General features: G+C 46.0%; 1 protein-coding gene and 1 long non-coding RNA gene across 4 annotated transcripts in view; one reads left to right on the top strand and one right to left on the bottom strand.

The window, feature by feature from the left end:
• Positions 1-23,940, top strand: part of KAZN (kazrin, periplakin interacting protein) — a 1,164,933-nt gene that overhangs the window by 194,275 nt on the left and 946,718 nt on the right. The window lies entirely within an intron of this gene.
• Positions 12,600-20,316, bottom strand: LOC143674890 (uncharacterized). Its single transcript, XR_013171258.1, has 2 exons — positions 19,417-20,316; positions 12,600-18,221 (listed from the first exon to the last, which is right to left on the bottom strand). It is a non-coding gene; the product is annotated as an uncharacterized LOC143674890 (long non-coding RNA).

Raw genomic sequence — 23,940 nt, 5'->3', positions numbered from 1 at the left:
CCTCCCAGGCTGTGGGATTTAGTATGGGAAACAGCTCCTTTAGGAAGGCTTCATAACTTTGCCTGGATCTGTGGGCATCTTTCCACCCTTCGAAGTCCTAGTTTACAAACTCCTGGGTTGTCTTCTTCTACTTCTAATGCCGAGAGTCTAAGTTTTGCTGTCGAGAAGGTTGTAATTCTTCAAGGCTAGAGGCTGTGCCATCTGTCTTGGAAATCTGCCAGCACAGTGCTTGCTGTATCACAGATACTTATTAAATACATACTGAATTAAATGGTTTTCTTCCCTCTCTGCCTGATAACATAGATAAATGAATGATCCTTGCCCTTTTTCCTGAATAACTGCTTTTTTGAATAATTGTTTAAGAAAGTCCAGAAACCTCATATACTGTTGGTGAGAATAGGAACTAGTTCCAGTATTTATGAAGGCAGTTTAGCAGCCTCTGTTAAGATGATAAATCCTCACCCCACCCGTTCTTCACCTGGGTACCTATGCTTGGGAAATTCATGCACATAGGTCAAAAATTGGGGGACAAGCATTTTCCTTGCAGCATTGTTTGTGATTGCAAAAACGTTGGCAAAAACCAGAACAAAAACAACTAAATGCCCATCAATATATGAATATTTAATAGTGTATCATACAAAAGACTACTATTCTACAGTTTAATATAATTAATTAGATCCTTGTGTACTGACAGAGGAAAAAAATCTCCAAAACTTAGGTTAAATAAAAAAAATAGGATTATGACTAGTCTAAACCATTTATAACTTTAAAACCAACACTACAAAATTTGTATATTTCTATATGTTTATAGACTAAATAGATGTCTGTGGTAGTTAGATTCAGCTGTCAACTTGGCCAGGTGAAGGCAACTATTTCTGTTGCTGTGGACATGAGCCAATGGTATGTGAATCTCATCTGTTGCTAATTACATCTGCAGTCAGCTAGGAGGCGTGCCTGCTGCAGTGAATGACATTTGACTTAATTGGCTGGTGCTTAAGTGAGAGACTCAAGGTAGCACAGCCCAAGCAGCTTGGCATACCTCATCTCAGCACTTGCAGCTTAGCCCAGGTCTTTGGAGGTGCAGAAAGGAATCACCCCGGGGAAAGTTGTTGGAACCCAGAGACCTGGAGAGAAGGCCAGCAGAGACCATCCTGTGCCTTCCCATGTAAGAAAGAACCTCAGTGGAAAGTTAGCTGCCTTTCCTCTGAAGAACTAACAAAATAAATCCCCTTTTATTAAAAGCCAATCCGTCTCTGGTGTGTTGCCTTCTGGCAGCTAGCGAACTAGAACAATGTCCTTATTGTGGAACTGAATCTCACATGGGAGAGAAGTTCTAGAGGCGTCGGTAAGCAAGGTGACAATTGCACACAGTCAAATGGATTTCTGAAATCCCTTCGGAAAGAGCTATTTTGGAGTTTGACATCCCACCTTCACAAAGTCCAACCCAGCACTGCTTCCTCCTGTGTTGGTGCAGGTTGTTTTTGCTCTGGACACCAGATGAAGGTGGCAGCTTACGTTAGGGGCCACATGGCTCAAACAAAAGGAAATATGTATCTTTAAGCTCTTACACTACAAAAGGGTCTCCAGAGCTGAGACCAACCGGTGCTTCCCAACAAGGCATCCAAGCATTTAGGACAGGATATTTCTATGTTGGGTCGGACTGTTCAGGATGGATATTTAGCATCCCCAGCTTTCAGGCCCTGGATGCTTACTATCACTCTTCCCTTCACTGAGATAATGAAATACTGGTCCAAATATTTTAAAATGCCTCCCTAGGTGGTAATGCTTCTCCTGGCTGAGAATTACTGGTGGGGGAGAGTTCCACTCCCTGCCTCATCCTCACCCTCATATAGACATATGCTTACAGAGTCCAGTGGCCATTGAGTGGAACTGCCTGCTCTATTTACTTAAATAGTTGTGTTTTTTGTTTCACTTTGTTATTTCTTTCTCTCTGAGCATGCATAGTTGAATTCATATAAGCTATCTGAAACACCCAATTGTTTCAATTATCTGTTGCTGTGTAATTAACCATCCAAACATCGATTTTATCATGCTCATAGATTCAATAGATCAGGAATTCAGACAAGACACAGTGGCTTATCTCTATTCCATCATGTCTGGGAGTTCAGGTTGGAAGACATGAAAAGCTGGGGTTGGTTCGCGTAGGTGGGAGTTGGAATCATCTGGAAGCCTCTTCAACCATGTATCCATCTCCTGGGTTAGGATGACTGAAGGCTATGCCAATGGGAGCATCTACATATGGTTTCTCCACATGGTTTGGGGTTCTTCACCATATGGTAGACTCAGACTTCCTACATGGTGGCCTAAGGCACCTGGCAAAAAAGCAGAGACTACCTGGTCACTTATAAGCCAGCCTCGGAAGTCACAGCGCATTGTGTATGCTATACGCTGCTGTCAAAGCAGTCACAAGACACCTGAATTCAAGAGGAGGGGGCAAAGACGCCACTTCTTAAGACTGTCAAAGAATTTCTGACCATGTTTTAAAACCACCATACTTACTGGATGTAGGAGAGAATTCTGGAAGGATACACATTAATCTCTTAAAGTGAACCTATGAAATTACATTTTCTAGATTAAAAACAGTAGAATATTGCTAATTTGATATAGCTCAGTGTAATAATAATAGTAATAATAGCGATTATCTCTGTAGAGAAGATTGGGATAGGGAGGCAAAAATCAAAGAAAAATTTCATTTAGGTCTTTTTAATAATGATAATATGTTCATGCATGATATATAATTTTTAAAGGAGATGAAGTTGGCCTTCATCATGGAAACAGTCCTGTAAGAGTAGATCAGGAGAGAGACAGGGTGCTTTGGTTTACGATCAGTGGCAAAAATTATTCTGCATTTACAAGGAAACGTTTTAGAAAACACCAGCTCCTTACTTTGATGCAACAGCCACTTTCTGAGAGCCTCCCGGGGTCTAAGCAGGGTGCTGGATGCTGCGGGGAATACACAGAGGGTGAGGAAGAGGGGTCTACCTTCCAGGGGCTCACCACCTAGGGACTGAAACCCAGGCGAGCTGAAGTGACTTAGAGATGTGGCAGGCAGCAGTGGGTTCTGTGGTCAGGGCATGAAGGGGAGTAATGACATCAAGAGGACAAGTAATTGGAAGAGTCCATGTTTATTGAGCATTTCCAACATGATAGCGCTGTTTGAATTCTTACGTTGCTTCTCAGAACAGCCCTCGTTGAACAGGAGAGGGTGTGAAAACTCTTTGGGAAGCTTCAGGGAGGTAGGATTTAAGTTGAATCTTAACAGCTGAAATTCTCAGACTCTAGAGGTCATCACCATTGCCTGGAGAGTTTATTCAAAATATGAATGAATCCCCAGGCTCCCCTCAGACCTCCCAAGATAAAACAGATACATCTATCGATTTAACAGGGATTCCAGTGTGCACCAAAGTTGACCTACTTCTGACTTAAAGAATGCCTTTCAGAAACTCACTTGGAGCATTGGAAATGCTGTTTTCCAGTCCCCTCTCATAAAGAGTCAGATTCTAAGGTAGACCCTAGGAATGTGTCTTTTTACTAGAAGTCCCATGTGGCATGTTGATCAAGCAAATGTTGTCTAGAGGATAGTGAGAGTTGTAGGGGAAAAGAGTTCCTGTTAGGGAACATCTTATGTAAAGGTGGGAGTAGGACAGTGTAGGTTGACTCGAGTCTTCAGTGAGAGCAATGGGGGCTATATTGGAGGGAGACACAAGAGGGAGAAAGTCCAGTTAGGCGGTCATTGCAATAGTCCAAGTGAGAAGTAACACAGGCCTCATCCTCCCTCAAGCCTCGGCATATGACCATAGGCCACTGAGTGAAGGACCTACCCTTTCCCCCATTTTCCTTCTGCCTTGAATGTTAGTGTGATGGCTGGAGCTTCAGCAGCCATGTTGGACACTATAGAGTGACCTTGAGGATAGAAGTTTTCCAGTGGATGCAAAGCTGAGAGATAGAAGGGAAACTTGATTACTCTGGTTTAGGGAATTCTACCTATTAGAAAGATATTGTGTAGAGAGTGACAGAAATAGGGAGCAGCTTCCAAGTACAGAATGACACATGCATGTGGTACGTGTATGTTTGTGTGTGTGTGTGTGTGTTGTAAAGGAGGGAACTTTCTCCAGTAAACATCTGGTTTACTTTTTGTGTATATTGAATCTGGTTCATGGAATGGCTCATTGTCTCTCATGTCCAGCCAGTTGGCTAAATCTGGCTCACAGATATGCTTGTTTTGGCCAGCAGTTTGTGCATTAATATCCTGAAAAGTTCAGTTAAGGTCTTTATAGCCATTAGAAAATTTCGGCAGAGGAGTTGCATCAGTTTTCTTAGGAATCTGGAGCTCATCTTCTTCCTTGTGGCTCCTTGAACATAAACGTGCTCTCTTTAGGGAAGAGCAGGGTGGTATGATGGTGGCAGCAGCAACAGCAAAAGTCAGGATATGGCAAGACATGTTTACTGAATTCCTTCATGTGTCAAACCACTTGGCAAGCTTTGCCTGCATTATCTCATTTAATCCTCACCACAACTTTATGCGGTAAGGTTTTTATTAGCCCCATTTTAGAGAGGAGGGATCTGAGGCTTGGAGGTATATAGTGACTTGCCTAAGGTCCCCAGGAAGCAAAGAGGTGGCGCTCCGCCCCGTGTGTGCTGCCTCTTGGACCGTAAGCCTCTTCCAGGAGACAAGTCACTTTTGACTCAGCATCTTCTGGTACTTCAGCATCTTGCAGTCAGAGGGCTGGTGTCCAAATTAATAATACAGACCACTTGTGTAACTGCAAAGGTGGGGGTGTGGCTGGCTGGAAGGCGCCCACCCACTGAAAACCCTTCCAAAGGAACGAGGGCTTTTTTTATTCCATGTGTAAGTTAAGCAGGTGGTTAAATGATTTTATTTTGCCAGTGCTTAATGAGGGATGAATTAACCTAAGTAGTTATAATATAGTCTTTTGATGTTGGTTCTCCATTTGCAGTAGAAAGCAAACTACTGGGGGATGACTCCAACATTATGCAAATGCCCATAAGAAAATGTGCTTTCTTGGGCAACCAGGGAGTCTGAGGAACAGGCTCAATTCTCCCAGCTTTTCGGTCTCTCACTTTGCTTTAAAATATCCTCCAGCATCCCCCGCCCAGACCGTGTTACCCTTTTTCTCCCCTTTACCTGGTTTGCTCCTTGATTATTGCTCTAGGGTTGGGCCCCTTGGCCTTCCCTCAGGCAGCTCCACCCGAGACTGTGCCTTTAAGTTATCACAAACTTCTCGTGCCTTCTGGACCCCGCTGAGCTTCCCTGGGGTTCCCCAGCTGCTTCATTACCCAAGGCCTGTCTTTGCTTTATATCATTTTATAGTGTCTTGTATGTGCCTTCTGCTCCCACCCTCCCTGGGGAACAAATGGGGCTGCAGTGAGGAGACAGGGAACAGGGTTACTAAAGTACTGTGTGGCGTGTAACCACGCTACCCACGGGGAATTCTAAGGGCGCAGGAAGGGAGGTTTCCCATCTGCCCACGAGCCCTTCCTGTAGGAGCTTTGACCGTCTTCTCTTAGGCTGGGGCCCAGCGTTGGGGGCTAGGCTGAGGTTCAGGTTGGAGAGAGGTGGCAGCCCCCCAGTGATAACTCTCTGCCAAGCAAAGTGGCATGAAATACCCCATGTGCGGTTTGACAAATGGAGGTAAATAGCAGGAAAATCAGGATTGTGACAATCCCTAACTTTAATATCAGGATGGCCCTTGCATGTTAACATCTGGAAACGCCTGTCATGACAGGGTAGGGGAAGAATTAAATTTTTTTAAGTTGGCTTCCCCCCCACTCCCTTCCTCTTCCCCTCCTCCCTCCCTTCTTTCTTTTCCTTCTTCCCTCCCTTTCTTCCTTCCTTCCTTCCTTCTGCCATGACTAGCATGGCTCAGTGTTGGGACTGAAGGGAGGAGAGAGGAATTAAGAAAGGAAGACCAGAGACAAAGATATAGTTAAACCTGGGACCAGGTGGGACTCTAGAGCTCTGATGGAGACTCAAACACCTCTAGAGGTTCAGCATGGTTTATTTTATAGGTAAAGAAAGTAAAAAATGTAACTAAAGAACAGAGGAGAGGTAGCACAAGCTGAACCATTTGCTTCCTTGTGACCCCATGAGTCAGAAAGTTACACAGTTCCCAAGGCCTCCTTCCGCCCCAGACTCCAGCAGTTTTGCAACGCTTTAGTCTTTCCAGGACATCAGGTGCCTTTTCCCACAGAGACAGCTTTGCTGTATCTCTGCAGCGAGCATGCGACCTCTGTCTCATCCGTGCCCGACACTTTTCTTCTCCCTCCCTTCCTCTCCCTTCCCTCTCCCCATCTCCTCCTCCTCCTTTCTCCCTTTCTCCGTTCTTCCTTCCTTCCCCCTTCGGCTCCCTACTCCCACTCTTTTTTGTCCTTCTCTCTCTTCCACCTTCCCCTTCTCTTCCTCCTCCTCCTCTCCCACCTCCCCTCCCTGCCTCTCTTCTTCTCTCTTCCTCTCCCCTGAGTTATCTGGGGCTGGAATAGTCATAAGCTAATCAAGAAGCAGCCAGTTGAGTGAGCATATCTGGGGACGGCGTGACCGCATGGTGCCGGCCACCCCTGCCGCCGCTCCGACCACCTCAGCTGTCCTTTCAAGTGCGCGTGCAGCCAACCTCACCCAGTTCCCGCAACAGCAGGTACCAAAGCAGGTGACTGCTATTCTGTACTTTTTATAGGTGAGAAAACAGCCTCAGAAATAGGATGTAATAAGGCCAGGCTCATGCATTTATTCATTAATTGAGTCAATCCACAAATATTTACCCATGCCAGGAGCTGGGTCAGATTGTCGAACAGGCCAGGCCAGCCTCTGCCCTCACCGAGCTTACCACAGAGTGAGAACATCCAGATAAAAACTAGTGACAAGTGCAGCCATGAAAATGAAGTCGTCAGCTGACCGGTAATGAGCCAGAATTGGACTCTGTTCTCAGTCTTTCAGCCATAGTGCTTTCTACTACCTCTCAAGAATCATTGTTGTTAAATGCCCTGATATACCAGCTTAGAGACTGCTGGAAACTAGGGGTGCAGGAAAGGGAGGTGCAAGCAGCTGACCGGAAGGTTGTGGTCCCCGGTGACGGGGCCGGGCATCTCCAAGGGCTGCAGGGAAGTACCCTGGAGGAGCAGCGTTTGGGCTCCCCCAGCGCAGCGCTGCTGTTCAGGTTACATGGGTCTCCTCCTGCCTTCCCCGCCCACCCCACCACTTCAGGGCAAGAGTGAGGGAAGAAGTGGGAGAACAAGGAAGTGAAAAAGGTAGGAAAGCAGGCTCCCTTATTGTTGCAGGTGTTCCAAGACGGTGGGGAGCTTACATTTCAGATATTAGATTAGATTCTTATCATTCCCTAAAATGAACTGGAAAAAGAAAAGGGGACTGCCCAAGACCTTATTCAGGAACAATGAAGAACAAATTGAGGCATGAAAAGCAGTGGGATAAAGGATAACAGAAAATATGGCTCCTTTCTGCCTGTATCTTTGAAGGTCCATCTCATCCTTTAAACGAGTGGTAGCTCTAATATTGAGCAAAGGAAGACCTTCTGTGAGAGAAGAAAACAGGCTTCCATGAGGGTCTGGGGAGGAGAAAGTCCTTTCCAAATGGGGGATCATGGTGGGCTTCATGGAAGAGGCGGCGTTTAAGCTGCATGTGGTAAAAGGACAGAGTTCAGACACATGGAGATGGGTAAAAATGGCATTTCAGTCATAAAGAAGAACTTTGGGATGCACAATTAAAATGAAAGTAAATTAAAAATTCTGTCCTCGGTCACTCTAGGCACATTTCAAGTGCTCAGTAGCCACACATGGCTAGTGGTTGCTGTATTGGCCGTTCTTTAGCTAAAGAACATTTTCCATCATTGCAGAAAGTTCTAAGAGACAGCACTGCCCTAGGGACACTCGGCATAAGTGTCCTCCTGGTTTTGCTTGGGTTTGGTCAGTGGGAAGCATTAGCAGGACATCAGAGAAAGGCTGGAAGAAAGTGTGGTCAGGGCACTTATTCCCCCAGGCCCTGCCTTCCAGGTCACTGCAGGCTGGCTGAGCCGCCTTTCAGGCCACAGACCCTGCCAGGCCACCCTCTCCATACGGCGGACACCCTCTCCTGGGCACTGCCTCTCACCTGGATTCCTTGGGCCTAGAAGTTAGCAGCTAGCTCCCCAGCTGGCCTTGGGATACTGTCCTATTCCCTGTTGGGTTTCTTTCTTTATTCAAGGCTCTTTAAACCCCCTCTTTGAGGTGTTTATCTGAGCACTGCTGGCACCTGAATGAATTTACAGAGCTGGAGTTGGAACCCAGCACCCTGACCCCAGAGGTTGTTCAAGTGCTGGGGTTCCCTCAGACCAGGGTACAGGGACTACGATTTTCTAGGAGCACTCAGCATATATATACATGTGGCCACGATTTATAAGATTTATTGTGGCAAAAGGATACAAAGAAAAATCAACAAAGGGAAAAGGTGCGTTGGGTTAAGTCCAGGGGAAACCAGGCTCCAGCTTCCAGAGTCTTCTCCTGGGGAAATTACACAGGACATGTTCAATTCCCCCAGCAATGAGCTGTGACAGCATGTATGAAATGTTGCCAAGCAGGGCAGCCCCTTAGAGACTCCCTGCTCAGGGTTTTCACCGGGGGTTGGTCACCTCCCTCCTGGCATGTACCAAATCCCAGACTCCCAGGTGGAAAGCAGATGTTTAGTTAGCCTCAGCCATACTGTTCGGACAGACAGTTTAGGCTCAGTGAGCTCTTATCTTATTAATGGGGGAAGCCCTCCTGACATCAGACACCAGCCAGCGGCTGACCTTGTGAGCAGCCTGTCAATGGGTGGCAGTTCTAGGCCTGCTGTTAACTGTTTTCTGCACAGTTTGTAACCTCTACACTGCTGTTTATTAAGCATTTATTATGCGCAAGGAAATGCATTTGGAGAAAAACATCAGACATCTTTTTGAATGATGGCATATAGGTCAATACTGTTTTTATCCCTTTTTTGAAGATGAAAAATTAGAGGCAGAGTATTTAGCAAGTAAGTGTTAAAGGCAGGATTTGAATCCAGGTTTATAGGACTCTAGAGTGTATTTTTTCTTACATGCTACCAACAATGTCAGTAAGAAGCCTGGGTGGGTGGGTGGGGTTGGCACAGAAAAGGGTTGAATGGGGAGGAGTGGAGAGAGTGTGATAGTTATTCCCAGATGGAGGCGTTATGATCTCTGCTTCCTTCTTTTGGGCATTGGTATTGTTTAATTTTTCTCCAGTGGACATATTTCAATAAGAAAATTTTTTAAATTTTATATAGTATTTTTGGTCAGTCTCTTAACATGCAAATAAAACCCAATTATAAGGGCAGATTGATTGTCAGTATGCAAATGAACACTGTTAAATTACTTGAAGTCAGTTTGTTCCCTTAAGCAGATTAAATGTGATCCTTAGGCTGATGCTTGCACATCACATTTGCTTAACGAAGCCCTTTTCCTAGGTAGGGCAGAGGCAAACATCAGCTCCATCCCAGCTGAATTTGTCCACACCATAATGATCTTGATCATTAAAAATCATCTCTAGTCAAAGCTCCATCTTCCAGCAACCCTCAAACCTCCCAAACAAGCAAAGGTGCTTGAGGATATTTTAAAACAAATAAGGATGGAGCTGAATTCTTAGCAACTTTAGGGAGCAAGTTCCTGGTATGGTACACATGTGATATTATTTCCTGGGACTTCAATAAATAAATCAAGGAGAAAAAGTCCAGTTAGATCCAAAGCAAAACTTTCAATAGCACAAAATCCAGGTTCCCAGGGAAGCCACAGTTAAATCCCTGGGGATGGACGCATCCACCCAGAAAGCTTCCTGGTGGTGTTCAGAAAATTCCTAACTCACTCAGGGTCTCTCCTGCTGTAAGCTCTGGACAGGGAGCCCCAGAGAGAAGCCTCGTGATCCCCAGTTCTGCTTCTCAGCATCTGCCCTCATGCCTTTTGGTCTGCCCGCTGCTGCTGGCTTCCTCCGCTCGGGCCCACAGGCTGCATCTCCTGGTCGTCACACCCATCCTCCTTGGAACCCATTCAGGTGCCTTCAGGGCCCTCGGGGTTGAATTCTGTGAAGACTCCCATATTAGTTTCCTATCACTGCTGTCACAAATGACCACAGATTTAGTGGTTTAACACAAATTTATCATCTCACAGTTCTGGAGGTCAGAAGCCTGGCACAAGTTTTGCTGGGCAAAATTCAGGATAGCGGTCCTTTATGGAGGTCCCCACTGGGAAACTGTTCCCTTGTTTTCTCCCAGCGCCTAGAGGCTGCCTGCATTCCTTGGCTCACGGCCTCTTCTTCTGCCTCCCTCTCCTGCTTCTAAGGATCCTGTGATTACATTGGGCCCACCGGGTAGTCCAGGACAATTTCCCTATCTTACAGCCAGCTTATGATAGCCGTAATTCCATCCACAACCGTCATTCCCCTTTGCCAGGTAAACTAACACATTCGCAGTTTCCACAAATTGGGAGCCGTCATTCTCCCTAGCACACTCTGATAACTTACTGTGAAATCATCTGAAACATGCACTCTAAATTTGGGGAAAATCTAGTTTTGCAGACAGTCAGACGAACATGACGTTAAGATAAGTTTTGCAGGAGTGCCTGTGTGTGGTTGTGAGGATTACAGGTGAGAGCAAGGGCTTGCTAACTGTGACATCGCAGTGTCAGCATGCCAAGGAAAGGTGGGTTCTCCCCCAGGTACGTACTGGACTGAGCATACTTCACCTGGGGAGGGGCCCCCGCAGGGAGCTGGTGCGGCACTCAGCCGTCCTTGTCCACCCCTTGAGGTCCTGCTTCTCCCCCTGAAGGGGCTCACCTGTCTCCCAGCACTGAATGGGTCCGGTCCGCCCTGAGCTCCAGATTCTTCTCCCACATGAGCCGGGCAGACAGCTTCTCTCGTAAGGGGAAATGATTTGCCTTCACTAAGCAGTTCTCTGCTTTGCTAGGGATCTCTGTAAACAAATACGACAAATGCGACCGTGTCTCTTCCGAAAACCTATCTAAGGAGCATTTTGACATGCGAGTGGAGAGGATACGTTGTTGGGGGAAAAAAACAACTAACAAAATGTTTCCTGCCATCTGGTCTAGAGAGCATCTTCCTGTTCTCGTCACTGGAGAATTGGGCCATGGAGCTAGAAGGGAGCCTGGCTCATTTTCCAAGTTAGGAAACTCAGATTATTAATGACCTACCTGGAGCCAAGCTGGAACTTGAAGCCCAGGTGCACTGGCTGCAAGACTGGTCTTCCTCCCAGTCCCAGTACCGCCTTTATAACAGGTTTTTACAAAACATTTAATATTAACCTTGTAACCATTCTCTTAGAGGGTGTTCCCAGCCATTTGTATCCCTTGCCATTTTTCAGAGCAGAAAACTGATTTCTTTCTGCCTTTAATGAAGGCATGGACCATTTGTTTGGGGTTTGTTGAGTGGTTTCATTTGTTTCCTAATATCATTTCTACTATCTATCTAAATCACTTTTCTGTTTGCCCTTATTCCTGAAACTATTCATTTTATCTTTATTTTTGGCAGTGTGTATATTTTTGTTAAGTCCCCTTCAGCCCTTTGTGGTCTAAGGCAGAATATCATTAGGTAAATGAATTAAATAGCTCCCTTTTCTGTAGGAGGGCAGTCTTGTTTGGACTCTCAGAACATTGTACTTTTGTGTCCTGGTGACAATTTTGCTTGACTGTGCTTTAGCACCCACTACGTGTCAGGTTCTGTGCTAAGTTGGGAGACACAGTCCCTGCCATATGGGGAGTGTCATCTTGCAGGGAAAAATACATAATTTAAATAGCCACATGACTGAGTGCATAGTTCTAAACCAAGAGAATGACTCTCAAAGAAGAAGTCTCTTTGAATGTGTAAAACAAAATGAACCGACCTAACTACGTGTGGGATCGGGAAAGGCTTTCACAGTCAAGGACTGGAGTGTGAGCAGTGCTGAGTGGAGAAAGCCCACTTCATACTGAGAGAACAGCACGTGCAAAGGCCCTGGGGTGGAAGGGAGCTTGGTGTGTTGGTGGCACTTTTGCTACCCTTTCCTGACCCAACATTACTGAGCTTTGCCTTGCCCTGGGAATCCTATGACTCGATCTTGTCCACAACCTGCCCGGACATCATCCCTGAATCTATTTTTTAAATTAATTATAAACTTTATTTTTAGAACAGCTTTAGGTTTACAGGAAAATTGCACAGAAAGTATAGAGCATTCCTATATACTACTATCCCCCTTCCATATAGTATAGCTGTTATTAACATTTCTCATTAGTATGGTACATTTGTCACAATTGATAGCCACTATTGATATATTATTGGTAACTAAAGTCTGTAGTTTACATCAGAGTTCACTCTTTGTGCTTTACAGTTCCATGGGTTTTGACAAATGGGCAATGTCATATAGCCACCATTACAGTATCATACAGAATGTTCTGCCCTAAAAATACCCGGTACTCCACCTAATCACCCCTACCCTCCTCCTCTCTCCCCGTGGCAAAGACTGATCAGTTTACTGTCTCTGTAGTTTTGCCTCTACCAGAATGTCATCTGATTAGAATGATAGGCATGGAGCCTTTTTTTTTAGAATTAGAGATGAGTTTTAATTTTTTCATTGTTTTCCAAATTCTCTTCAATAAGCATGTATCATTTTACAAGAAAAAAACAATTAAAATAATTGTTGAATCCAGTTGTTGATGATGAATTTGAGACACTAAAATACCTTCTCTGCTAGTCAGTATGGAGCCTTTTCAGACTGGCTCCTCTCACTTAGCAAAATGCATTCAAGGTTCCTCCATGTCTTTTCATGGCTTGAGAGCTCCTTTCTGTTTATTGATGAATCATATTCCATCATATGGATGAACCAAAGATTTTTATCCACTCACCTGCTGAAGGACATGGCCACAGCTTCCAATTTTGGGCAATTATGAATAAAGCTACTACAAACACTTGTGTGCTCGATTTTGTGTGGTCTCAGCTTTCAATTCAAAGGAGCACAACTGCTGGATCATGTGGGAGCCTTATGTTTAGTTTTGTAAATAACTTCCAAGTTGTCTTCCAAGATGGCTGTACCATTTTGCATTTCCATCAGCAATGGATGAGAGTTCCTGTCCTTCTGTATCCTCATCAGATTTTGGGGTTGTCAGTGTTCTGGATTTTAGCCATTCTAGTAGGTGTGTAGTGGTATCTTGTTTTAATTTGCAATTCCCTAATGATACATGATGTTGAGTATTTTTTCATATGCTTATTTGCCATCTATTTATCTTCTTTAGTGAGATGTCTGTTTAGTTTTTTTACCTTGCCAGTTTTTAGTTGGCTTGTTTGTTTCCTTATTGTTGAGTTTTAAGAAATCTTTATGTATCTTGGGTACAAATCCTTTGTTGTATATGTCTTTTGCAAATATTTTCTCCTAGTCAATCTCCATTGGCTTTTGAAGAAGGGCTGGGCCATTTGATGACCCCTGTCTGCAGTGACCAAAGGGAATATGGCCCAGGAGACAAGCATCTAATAGGTTTTCCTGGTCTGGTTGGTGACTACCAACAATTCCCTGCTCCTTCCAAATAAGACAGAAGCATAGGGTTCCATGACCTGGTGCCTCAAAGGAATGCCCTGCAGACCAATGGAGTTAAGATGCTCAGGTGGCCCAGATGCTGATTAAGTTTGCTTTAGAAGAGTCACTGTTGGAATGTAGCAGATATAGCTACAAATGCTAAAAGGAGTTGTGAGTGATTGCCAGCAGGGTTAGATCCATTGTATGGGAAAGGCTTTTTTTTGGCATGGGCAGTCCCGGGGAATTGAACCCAGGTCTCTAGCATGGCAGGCGAGTATTATGCCACTGAGCCACCATCACACCACCTGGGAAAGGCATTTTTAACCCAATAATTCTCCATCTTCACTCTTCCTTGCAGCAAGCTGTTGGTATACAATATTTGAAATTGTTTTAACTGCTGAGAGATGGCCACATAATATTTTGGAGAGAAAAACACAAATGACTGGAAAATGAAGGGGAGAAAACACCGCATTGAATTCTCCCTCCTACAATGAATGAAGCCAGAGAGGACCACCCCAGGCAGAAAATATCGAAACTCCTGAGAATTCTCCAAACTTCCTGACAAAACCCAATACAATTCTGACCCAAACTTCCTTTCCATTTCTGGGATTGCAGAGCAAACAAAGGATGTTGTTGCCACAACCCCAGGTGGCTCTACAAAACCAACCTAATGGCAGAGACGGGAGGTGGGGTATAAGCTCAGCTAAAACTTGTCCTATGTTTCAAACAAATAGTCTCCAGGAAGGCTAGCCCCTATGCCCGTAAGTGACTGCTCAATATATCCCCTCTGAAACAACCCAAACCCCTTTCCTCAGCCTCTCTCCAGCCACCATCCCCCTTCCCTGGCTTGTGGCGGGTGGGGCGGGGGGTTGGTCTTCAGCTGCCTGAACCTTCCTCCCTGAGTCCTCATTCTCCTCTGCCCCTTCCACATCCAACCCCCCGATTTTCAGTGGGGTCACTCCTGTACCTACCCCCGATTTTCAGTGGGGTCACTCCTGTGCGTAAAACAAACTGATTTAAAATTTGTCTTCATTAAGGTGGGAATGATTGATGACCCCCATTATTCTTGGAAAGATATTTTCTTTCTTGTTAAGAATGTTCACCCAGTGGGTCTCCCGTAAAATCCCAGAAAGTAGGGGGCCATATTTCAAGATAGTTTTTCCCGTAAGTCCTGTGTGTTTGGGTGGGCCTGCTAACGTTGGTGGATCCGTGCATGCTGAATAAATTCTTTTGCATCAGGCTTACTGAGAATACATTCAGCCGAACCTTCCTCCCTTCCTTCCTCTCTCCCCTTCCCTCCTTCCTTCCTTCTTGCTCTTTGTTCTAGGATTCTCTGGTTCTCTGCCTATCCTCAGGCATGCAGATTGCAGGGCTGGCCTGTCATTTTAGGCATTTTTCTCCCCAGGCTCATTTGAAGTCCAGGTGAGAGGGGCAATGTTTCCTGAATCTGAGAGCCTTTCCCAGGTCAGTGCCACTACCACCCTCAGTCTTAGTTCTGCCCCTGGGTCCCGTGGGGGATAGAGCAGTGAAAGACAACCCAAGCTAGCAATTAGTGCCACAGGGTTCAGCCATGGCCACTAGCCCGAGATCTTACTCGCCCGCTTTGTTTTCTTACATCATGATTTCTCTTTATTGCAGAGAATCACTAATTCAAGTGATTCCTCTCCCAGCCCTATGCAGACCCATGCTTATGGGCGGAAGAATGGCCCTGCTCAACACATTTAAAGGTCTGGGGAGGCCCCAAGGAAATACGTATTATGTAGCTCCATGTCTCCATGGTGTGGTTCTCCAACAAGCTTCCACCCAACGCCACCTGTTAATTTCTCGTCACCTGGAGGGTGAAATGTAGGATGAATGGACTTACAAAGAGTATGGCAGAGGTGGATGGCAGCCCTTTCTAAGTGGTACCATTGTCCATAGGCTCGTGAGCTCATATGCACATATACTCATGCCCATTGGCTGCTTTCCTGGTGGGAAATGGGTACGCAGTGACTCCTCACCTCTGTCACGTCTGCTGTTCAGCTGAATCAAAGAATCCTGCCTTGCTTGCTTTTTTCATGCACCAGCTTTGCACTTTTGAGCACGTACTTTCTCCCTCTGTGCCTCCGTTTCATCATTTATAACACTAGGGGGTGGAGTGAGATTTCTAAGACCTCCTCTATGCTAAATTTCCCAGTCCATCCATATTTGGCCAACTGCCAATTCACCCTCCACCTTGCGGCCAGAATGTTCCTTTTCAAACACATGGTGGACAACCACTCTCCCCTGCACAAAGCATCCTTGGGTCCCGACATCCTCAAGATGAAGTCTGAGCTTCTCAGCTCGCCGTCCATGACTCTTGCAGACCTGGTCCCTGTGGCTTTAGCTCTTGCCACTCCCCCCTTGTCCCTGCATTGCAGCCACATGGAATCATGTGAAGCTGTGGGAACTTCCTGTGGTCTCCAGGTCTCTGAGACTGCTCTTGTTCCCCACTTGAAATTCCTTCATCTGACCCACTGAGCCTTCAACTGCCTGCATCCAACTTCACCCTTCTAGTCTCGGCTTAAAAACTGCATTTTTCTGAGAAGTCTTCTCTGGCTATTTCCTCCAGGCCCAGTGGAAGAGTGCTTCCAAGGTGTTTCCGGAACTGCTGTGTCACACCCCTGACTATAAGAGTGCGACTTCCCATTTATTTCCCGTCTCCCCCAGCGGACATAAACTCCTTGAAGGCTGGGGCTCTGTCCCGTCATGCTGTGGCCCCAGTTTCTAACACAGCTCCTGGCTCATAGCAGCCCCAGCCACTGACCTTTGTCTCCTGAAGCATCTTTAAGAGGCCGTACTGTTGCCCAGGACATAGCATTATGCCAGAATATATCTCCCAGGAAGCAGCCAGAGGGCCTCATTTTCAGATGCTCTTATGGATTGACTCAGGCTGTCTCTAAATGATGATCATTCTACTTTCCAAAATCCCCAACTCTCTCCTAGAGGGTAGAATTAGACTCATTGTGTTTCCTGCCCTCTCTTGTATCTCTGAAGTGACCCTTTATCTTTGGAACGAGCTTGGAATCATGTGGTCCTTCCTGTTTGTTCCTCCTTTGAAGCACAAAGTTAACATTCCAACAAGCAAGCACACGTCCCATTTTAGATGCTTTCTGGCAAACTGATTTCCTGTTCCCATTCAGTCAATCATCTCCCATCTTTGGCAGGAAGGAGAACATACAGCCTTGCGTGTGCCAACCCCAACATATTTCTAATTCCAACATGTGTGGCTGGGTGCATGCCACCTATGCCACAGGATTTCAAGATGCTTAAAAAGATTTCGTGTCTGAACATCTCATAGCCAGCACCAGGAACTAGTGGGGCGAGCTGTGAGTGCAATATGGCTGAGCCTGTGTCTGTGAATTGTTCGTGGATTTTGGACCTTCAGTTCAAGAGGTCGCAGTGCTGAGATGAAGCTGCCACTCAACAAAGCACCGGGAACCTGGGTACCAGAGATTGCTGCTGCCAATCTAGATGTCTGACGGACCAAAGGACACCACCATCACGAGGTGTTGGGCAGGTGCCCCAGGTCCATTCTGTGTGTGAAAGAATTCACAGTAGGGGACAAGATGAGATTTGCAAAGGGGATGGGCTGCTGGTCTTTAGGATTGTCAATGATCCATGTTTCCATTTCGAACCCTTATGATGCTGTGAAAACCAGCTCTCCTTCTGAAGTTCCTTTCGACCACAGCCAGCGAAAGGTCCACTTCTTGAGGACTTTGATGTATACTAGAGGGCCGTGTGTGTGTGTTTCAACCTCCTTTATCTCTTGCCGGTTCCTCAGCTTGTTTTGAAGTTCTGTTAGCTATCTCCCAGGAATCATACCCTAACTCCTTCTCTGTGTTATACTCTCTGCTAAAATCCATCATGTCCTTTCTGCAATCATGAGTGATTTTGACCCTTACCCTCCTGTCTCCACGCTCCAATATTTTCCTTCCATTTCTTCTTGGGACAAAAATTAGATTTCCTGCCTGCACAGCCCAGCACGAACCCGACGGTAATTGCTCTTCTAATGTGCAGTGACACTGGAAGGGCAGCAGGTGAAGCCTGGTGTCACGAGTCCTTTCAGCTCCCAGTTCTCACCTGCCGGCCTCTCTCCACAAAATGCCATTCCTTATTTAAAAATTTAGACATAAAATAATAGCTGCATTAAAATTTTATCGAAGTATCCCTTTTTTTTTCTACTAGCTGTGAAAATCTTTTCTGAGAGGATGGAGGGTTTTTTTCCCCCTTCTTCTTCATCATTTTAGGCTATGTTAATTTTGCTCTTTTCTTGTAACCAATTTCGTTCCCTTCAGTTCTGTTCTCAGCTGGATCCTGGTATTTCACTCCACATGTTGAGCTCACAGAGCAATAATAAGTTATGATTAATAAGTGGCTTGACAGGAAGGAAAAAAGCAGAATGTATCCGTTGCATCAGTAGTGCTGAGCAAATTCACCAGTTTTTGAAAAATGTATTTAGTCAGCAGGATGTTTTTTCTCAAACTCCTTGACCCTTTGCTCTCCATTCCAGACAGATGTTCCACTTCTCTTCCCCTGCCGGGAGGGGGTTCACAAGCCTTCGGGACTCTAGTTTTTGGCAGCTATGTCCCATATCACATAAAATATATTACAGTGCATCCACATAGAGCTATAAATGCAATTTTATATAACTATGTAAGAATTTTAGACTTTTGAATTGTACTGGACTAGTTGACATAATAAATCTTACTATAAGACGTAGGTTATTTTACTTACAACACTACCCTCCCCCCGCCCCCAAACAGACCCCATGAGCGAGGATGCTCTTATTTGAACAATTTTCTTTTTCGCTGACTTTTTTTGTGTGTGTGCATGTTTTAGCCATTTCTCTTAGGAAATTTGCTTTGCGTGCTTTAAGCTGATACATGTTTTTTTTGGAGGGGGGCCTCAGAAATGTGTTTGGCCCTTGTAAAGTTCATAGACCCCAGATCTGAGTTCTCTGATATGCCACAAGCCCCAGATAGCTCCTGAGTACTCGAAATGGGGTTGGTGCAAGCTAAGTGTAAAATACACACTGGATTTTGAAGACTCTTTATCAAAAAAAAAAACAAAAACAAAAACAAAGAATATGAAATATCTCATAAATATTTTCTTATATTGACTAGATAATGATAATATTTTAGATAAATTGAGTTAGATAAAGATGCATTATTAAAATTAAGTTCACCTTTCTAAATTACTTTTTTAATGAGGCTACTAGAATATTTAAATTGCGCCTGTGGCTAGCATACATTTCTATTAGGCAGTGCTGTTCTGGGTGGTGGGTCAGCATGTAGGGGTTCAAATGGCCCCAAATTGGTTCCTGCCTGCATCAACACTCCTGGGGTGAAGCAAAGGGTTCCCATCATATTCGTTCCCACAACAGGTGTTTATTGAGGGTCTACCCTGTGCCAGATGCAGAGAAAGTGCTGGACATCAAGGAGGGAGGCACGATAAACAGGGTCTCCACCCAGAGCCTCTGCGGACTTGTACTCAGGTTTTGCTCTGCGTTGAGGAGTGTGGCCAAAGGGCAAAACATGAGCTCAGCCTGCCCGTGCCTCGCCCACTAAGCTGAGGACCGGGCAGGACTGCAGCACCTGGAGGAAGAGGGTCCTCTTTGTAAGTCACCAAGAGGCCGCCTCTCTCAAGCTGTGCCCTGGGGAGCTGCCTTCGCCCAGTGGGGCTGCTTCTGTGGGCCCCCATCCACCCCGGGTCTGGCCTCACAGAGCAGGTGGCCTCTGGAGTCCGGGACAGCCGACTTGCCTCTAGTGCCCCTACCTTTTGCCCTGCTGCTTTGCCTAGATTCTAACCACTGGCCCACAGACCTGATCCTGGCACCCTCTGGCTTGGAAGGTCTCCTTTTCGGACCGTGGACTTCTGACCCAAGGCTGGTTCTGAACTTTCGGCATGGATTTGCCTCAATCGGGCAAGCCCTTTGGACGAGCCTTCTCCTTTCCCCTCTTTTCTTGTCTGAAGCAAGCTTGTTTTCTGTTCTCCTGATTCTATTTGCTTGGATGTAAGTGCCCATCTGACTGGCTCATGTCCATATCTGGGGCACCAAGGATGCTGCTTGGTGTCAGAAGACGCTGCTTGCATGGATGAGTGTGAGTCCGTCACACGTGAGCGAGGAGGTGTCATCCAAAGGGCGCCTCCCTCCCTGCCGCCACTGTGTCCAGCCGTCAGTCTCATTCCCGAGATCTTGTTTCCTGGCTTTTAGGAGTGAGTTTTGCTGGAAGAGTGGTGGATCTTCTCGCCTCCCTGTGGCAGAGCTGACACTGAGGGCCTGGGTCTGACAGCTCCCAGGGATCTCCACTGTGCGTTGGCCTTGGTTTCGTCTCCCCTCCTTTCCCAGCCCTGTGTCTCGCACGTAGGACACTCTTGGCAAATGCGTGATGTCGGCCCAAGTGGAGAACCCAGAAGACAAAGGCTGAAGGAAGGCAGAGGCTTGCCCATTGTTCACTGCATCCTCGGCCTCGAAGTCCAGGACTATAAGTGACACAGTTTCACCTCCTTGATTGTTCCCCGAGTGTTTCCCTTTCAGCCAGGCTTAGAACCTTTAACTCCATCGTCGCGCTCTGCCTCCCTTTTAGAAGAATTCTCCCCACACCTGGGGTCTTATCTGTCTCTTAGCAGTTATTCCTGGGTCTGCAGCTGATGGTATTTCCACTTCCTTGGCTCCAGGGGTAAGTGCAGCCTGCTCAAGGAAGAGACATAGGCATGTTTGTTTGGCACATGAGTTTTTATTAGATCAAACAAAGGGAGGTGGGGTTTGAGATATTGGTACATTGTGATTGGTTAGTAAACATGCAAATTAAAGAAAGGTTGCAAGTAGGCTATTGTGATTGGCTGTCTATACATTCTTGTGATTGGTTAGTAAGTAAATATGTAAATTAAGAATTGTGAGTAAGTTATTCCGATAGGCTGAAGAAACATTCATAATAAGGATTGTAAACAAGTTATTGTGATTGGCCTATGCTCTGTGGTTGAACAATGTATTTTGTTTTGCTTAACTGCTTCCACATTCAGGAACCTGACTGTTCTCACCAGATGCCCCTAACTGCACCCCAGAAAGCACTTCAGGGCCTGCAAGATGTTTTTCCTATTTTAACCTGCCTCAGTGGGTGGGATATCTTTCAAGTTGTTCTAATAAGTGTGGAGAGAGGGCTCTGGGCATTCTCCTCACCAGTTAAGCCAGACAGCCCTTCCTGCTTTTCCATCCAGGTCTTCAGTCCCCGCCCCCTGGTATTTGTCAGCACTGTGTGCTCATTCACTGGCCCTGTGCTGGGGGTGAGGGTGGGTCAAAGTGAGGTAGAAGGTTCCCTGAGCCCTGGAGGGGCTACATCGCTCTCCTAGACTGGGGACAAGGGGCTGTGCACCAGACCGTCAGGAAAAGCCCCTGCCCCCTGCTGGCCCCACCACTCTTGAGGACTGGAGGGCAAGTTCCATGAGCCACCGTGACTTCAGTATCTCATCACCCTGGTGTAAGTGCTTCCACAAACCAAGGCTTGATTGCACTGCAGTGCCCCCAACTCTGAAGGCTTTTCATTGTGCTCATTAAAAATAAAATCCACATTACAGTATGTCTGTGCTTTCAAATCACTTGATTCATGTATTTATTTTGGTTCTGTTTTGTTTTTAAATAGAATATGCAACCAATGAAGGGCCTTGTGATTGACTCAGGCAGGCATTTAGCTCAATTTAAATGAGACCACCATCTTGATTTGATTTGATCATTGTAAGCATTTCCCTATTAAGTGTGTCGGTGCAGAATGGAGAGGAGAGGGGCCGTCAGCAGCTGGAGTTAAGACTGAGCTAACCCCATATGACAGTGACACTACGTCATGTTCTTGCCACTCCTCCTCCCCCACTCTACCTTCTCAACACTTCTTCCTTTTAATCGCTTCTTAGGTGCAAGTCACTCTATTTGGCACAATGTCTAAGGTTCCATTTGTGCTTGAATTTTGGCCCTTTCATACTGTAGTGTGAAACCAGGAACGAGGCTCTGCAAGATCCTCCACGAACATTGCACGGAAACAGAGCTGGAGCACGTAACAAGGAATGAGGAATGTTACACGGAAGCAGAACAAACTGGGATCCAGGCTCCAAAGTTTCAGGAAGTAGGTTTTATTAGTCTAAGCTCATAGGGCTCAGCCAAGTAGCCTCTGAAAGTCTGAGCTCCCATCAGGGCCTGATACAAGGCATTTATAGACAGAATGGCTGGTAACATCATCCTAATATGGCAATTGGTTACACTTGAGGGAGGTGAGTGGCTGCTGGCAGCGTTTTCCTAATATGGTAACTGGCTACACTTGAGGGAGGTGATTGGCAGCTCGCTGGTGGCCGGAACCAGAAAGGGTTGCGAAAGCTGAGTTATGGGGGAGGGGCATGCTTGCTGCCAGGAGCTTGCTTGCTGCAATACATTTTGGGGAAGGTGTTCAATTCAGGTGAGCAAATACCTCGGAAACGTTATTACCCTCTTCTTAGCTGTTTTTATTTAGGAAGCCCTGTGACCAGGTCCTGCCACTTTCCTACTTAAACCCTTCCCTTAGCCTCCTATCCTACTCAGCAATATCCAAGCTCCTTATGCTGGCTTCTAGAGCCCTGTGAATGGCAACGCTGTGCCTGTCTCACCTCTTGCTGCCCCATTCCCTGGCCCCACCCCACTCACCACGCCTAGCCTCTTTTCTGCACATGGACACCCCAAGCTCTTTCTTCCATCCGGGCCTTGGTAATCCCTGGGCCTCCAGCCCAGAGTCCTCTTCCCTTTGTCTGTATTTCCTTTTCATTTTTCACAGGTCTCTGTTTAAATATCACCTCTTCAGAGACGCCTTCCCTGACTATACCTAAAGCAACAACTGCCACTTCACCCGAGTTTATTCTCTGTTACAGTATCCCTTTATGTCTTCCAAAAAACTTAAAATAACTTGTAATGATCTTAGTTATTTTTTGACCATATATTGTTCATCTTCCCAATTAGACTGGGGATTGGCAAACTGTGTTCCAAGGTCAGACGCAGCCCCCTACCTGCTTTTGTTTTTGTTTTTTTTAAAGTTCTATTGGAAGAGAGCCAGGCTCATTTGTTTACTGTTGTCTATGGCTGTTTTCATGTTATAGTGGCCAAGTTGAATAGTTGCTTACAGCAGCCTTCTGGCCTGCAAAGCTGACAGTGTTTCCTCTCGGAGCCTTTACAGAAGAAGTTAGCTGACTTCTGCCCTAGATTGTGAAGTCCACGTGGGCAGGAACCTTTGCCTGACTTGTTCACTGCTCTATCACCAGGAACTGGAACAGCACTTGATACACAGCAGGTGGTCAGAACTAGTAAAGGGGAGGGAGGGAAGAGAAAAGGAAGGAATGAAAGCAAAGGAGCCCGAAATTTCTGCATCCCCTCTCATTTCTGCACAATATCTTAGTGCACGGACTTGCCACCAGCCCCATGGCTGTGTGTCATGGGGATGCAAATCATGCATCTTACAGTCAAGCTCTAGAGACAGGGTAGGTGCTGTAAGCAGGGTTAGAGGGACGCTTTCCATTCATATCATCCCAGAATGTCCGGTGTCTAAGCTAGAGAACGAGCCACTCGAATGCCTGCATTCTTTTCTAGCCTCTGGCAATTCAGCCTGCGTGGTGGGCAGCTCCCAAAAGGCAGTTGTCATATTGCTTTTGTGTCAGAGAAACAGTTGAGAAAAGTGTAACTCTGCCACTGTAACTATTACTTGGCCAGCCCCCAAATTGCATGGGGGCCCCTGATGCTGAGGGAAAGGTGGGTGGGAAGGAAGGAGTGACTCCCCTGGAGGCCAATAATGGGATACTCACATGGAAAAATAATGAAATTTGTATTTGTACCATACAGCATACAAAAAAAGAAAATGGTATACTGATGCTGTGTCTAAAAGGTCTAGAACATTCGGTATCTCTGGGTGGTCAGGATGTCATTTAAACAGACGATAGCATCATTTGTTGAATTTTTGGTTGCTTTGCTTATTTGTTTATTTTTGGGGAAGTGCATGGACTGGGAATCGAACCCAGGTCTCCCGCATGGCAGGCAAGAATTCTACCACTGAACCACCTTTGCACCCCCATCAGTATACTTTTTAATCTAACATTTGTTGAGCACTTTCTATGTACTGAGCAAGGTACCTGGGGCCGAGCCTTTTCTAATTTTGTGCTATGACAATTCCATGGGGTCGGTGTTATTATTGTTCCCACTTATAGATGAAGAAATTAAGTACAGGGAGGGTGAGTCAGTTTACCCAGTTGATGTTTGGAGGCATAAGCCCAGGCTCCAGCTCTGTTGCGGACAATCCCATGCCTTTTGCTACACACCCAGGGCTGCCTCTGTGCAGTGGAGG

This window comes from Tamandua tetradactyla, chromosome 2, assembly GCF_023851605.1.
Source record: "Tamandua tetradactyla isolate mTamTet1 chromosome 2, mTamTet1.pri, whole genome shotgun sequence".
Taxonomy (NCBI): Eukaryota; Metazoa; Chordata; class Mammalia; order Pilosa; family Myrmecophagidae; genus Tamandua; species Tamandua tetradactyla.
This window is presented reverse-complemented; position numbering and strand designations above follow the sequence as displayed.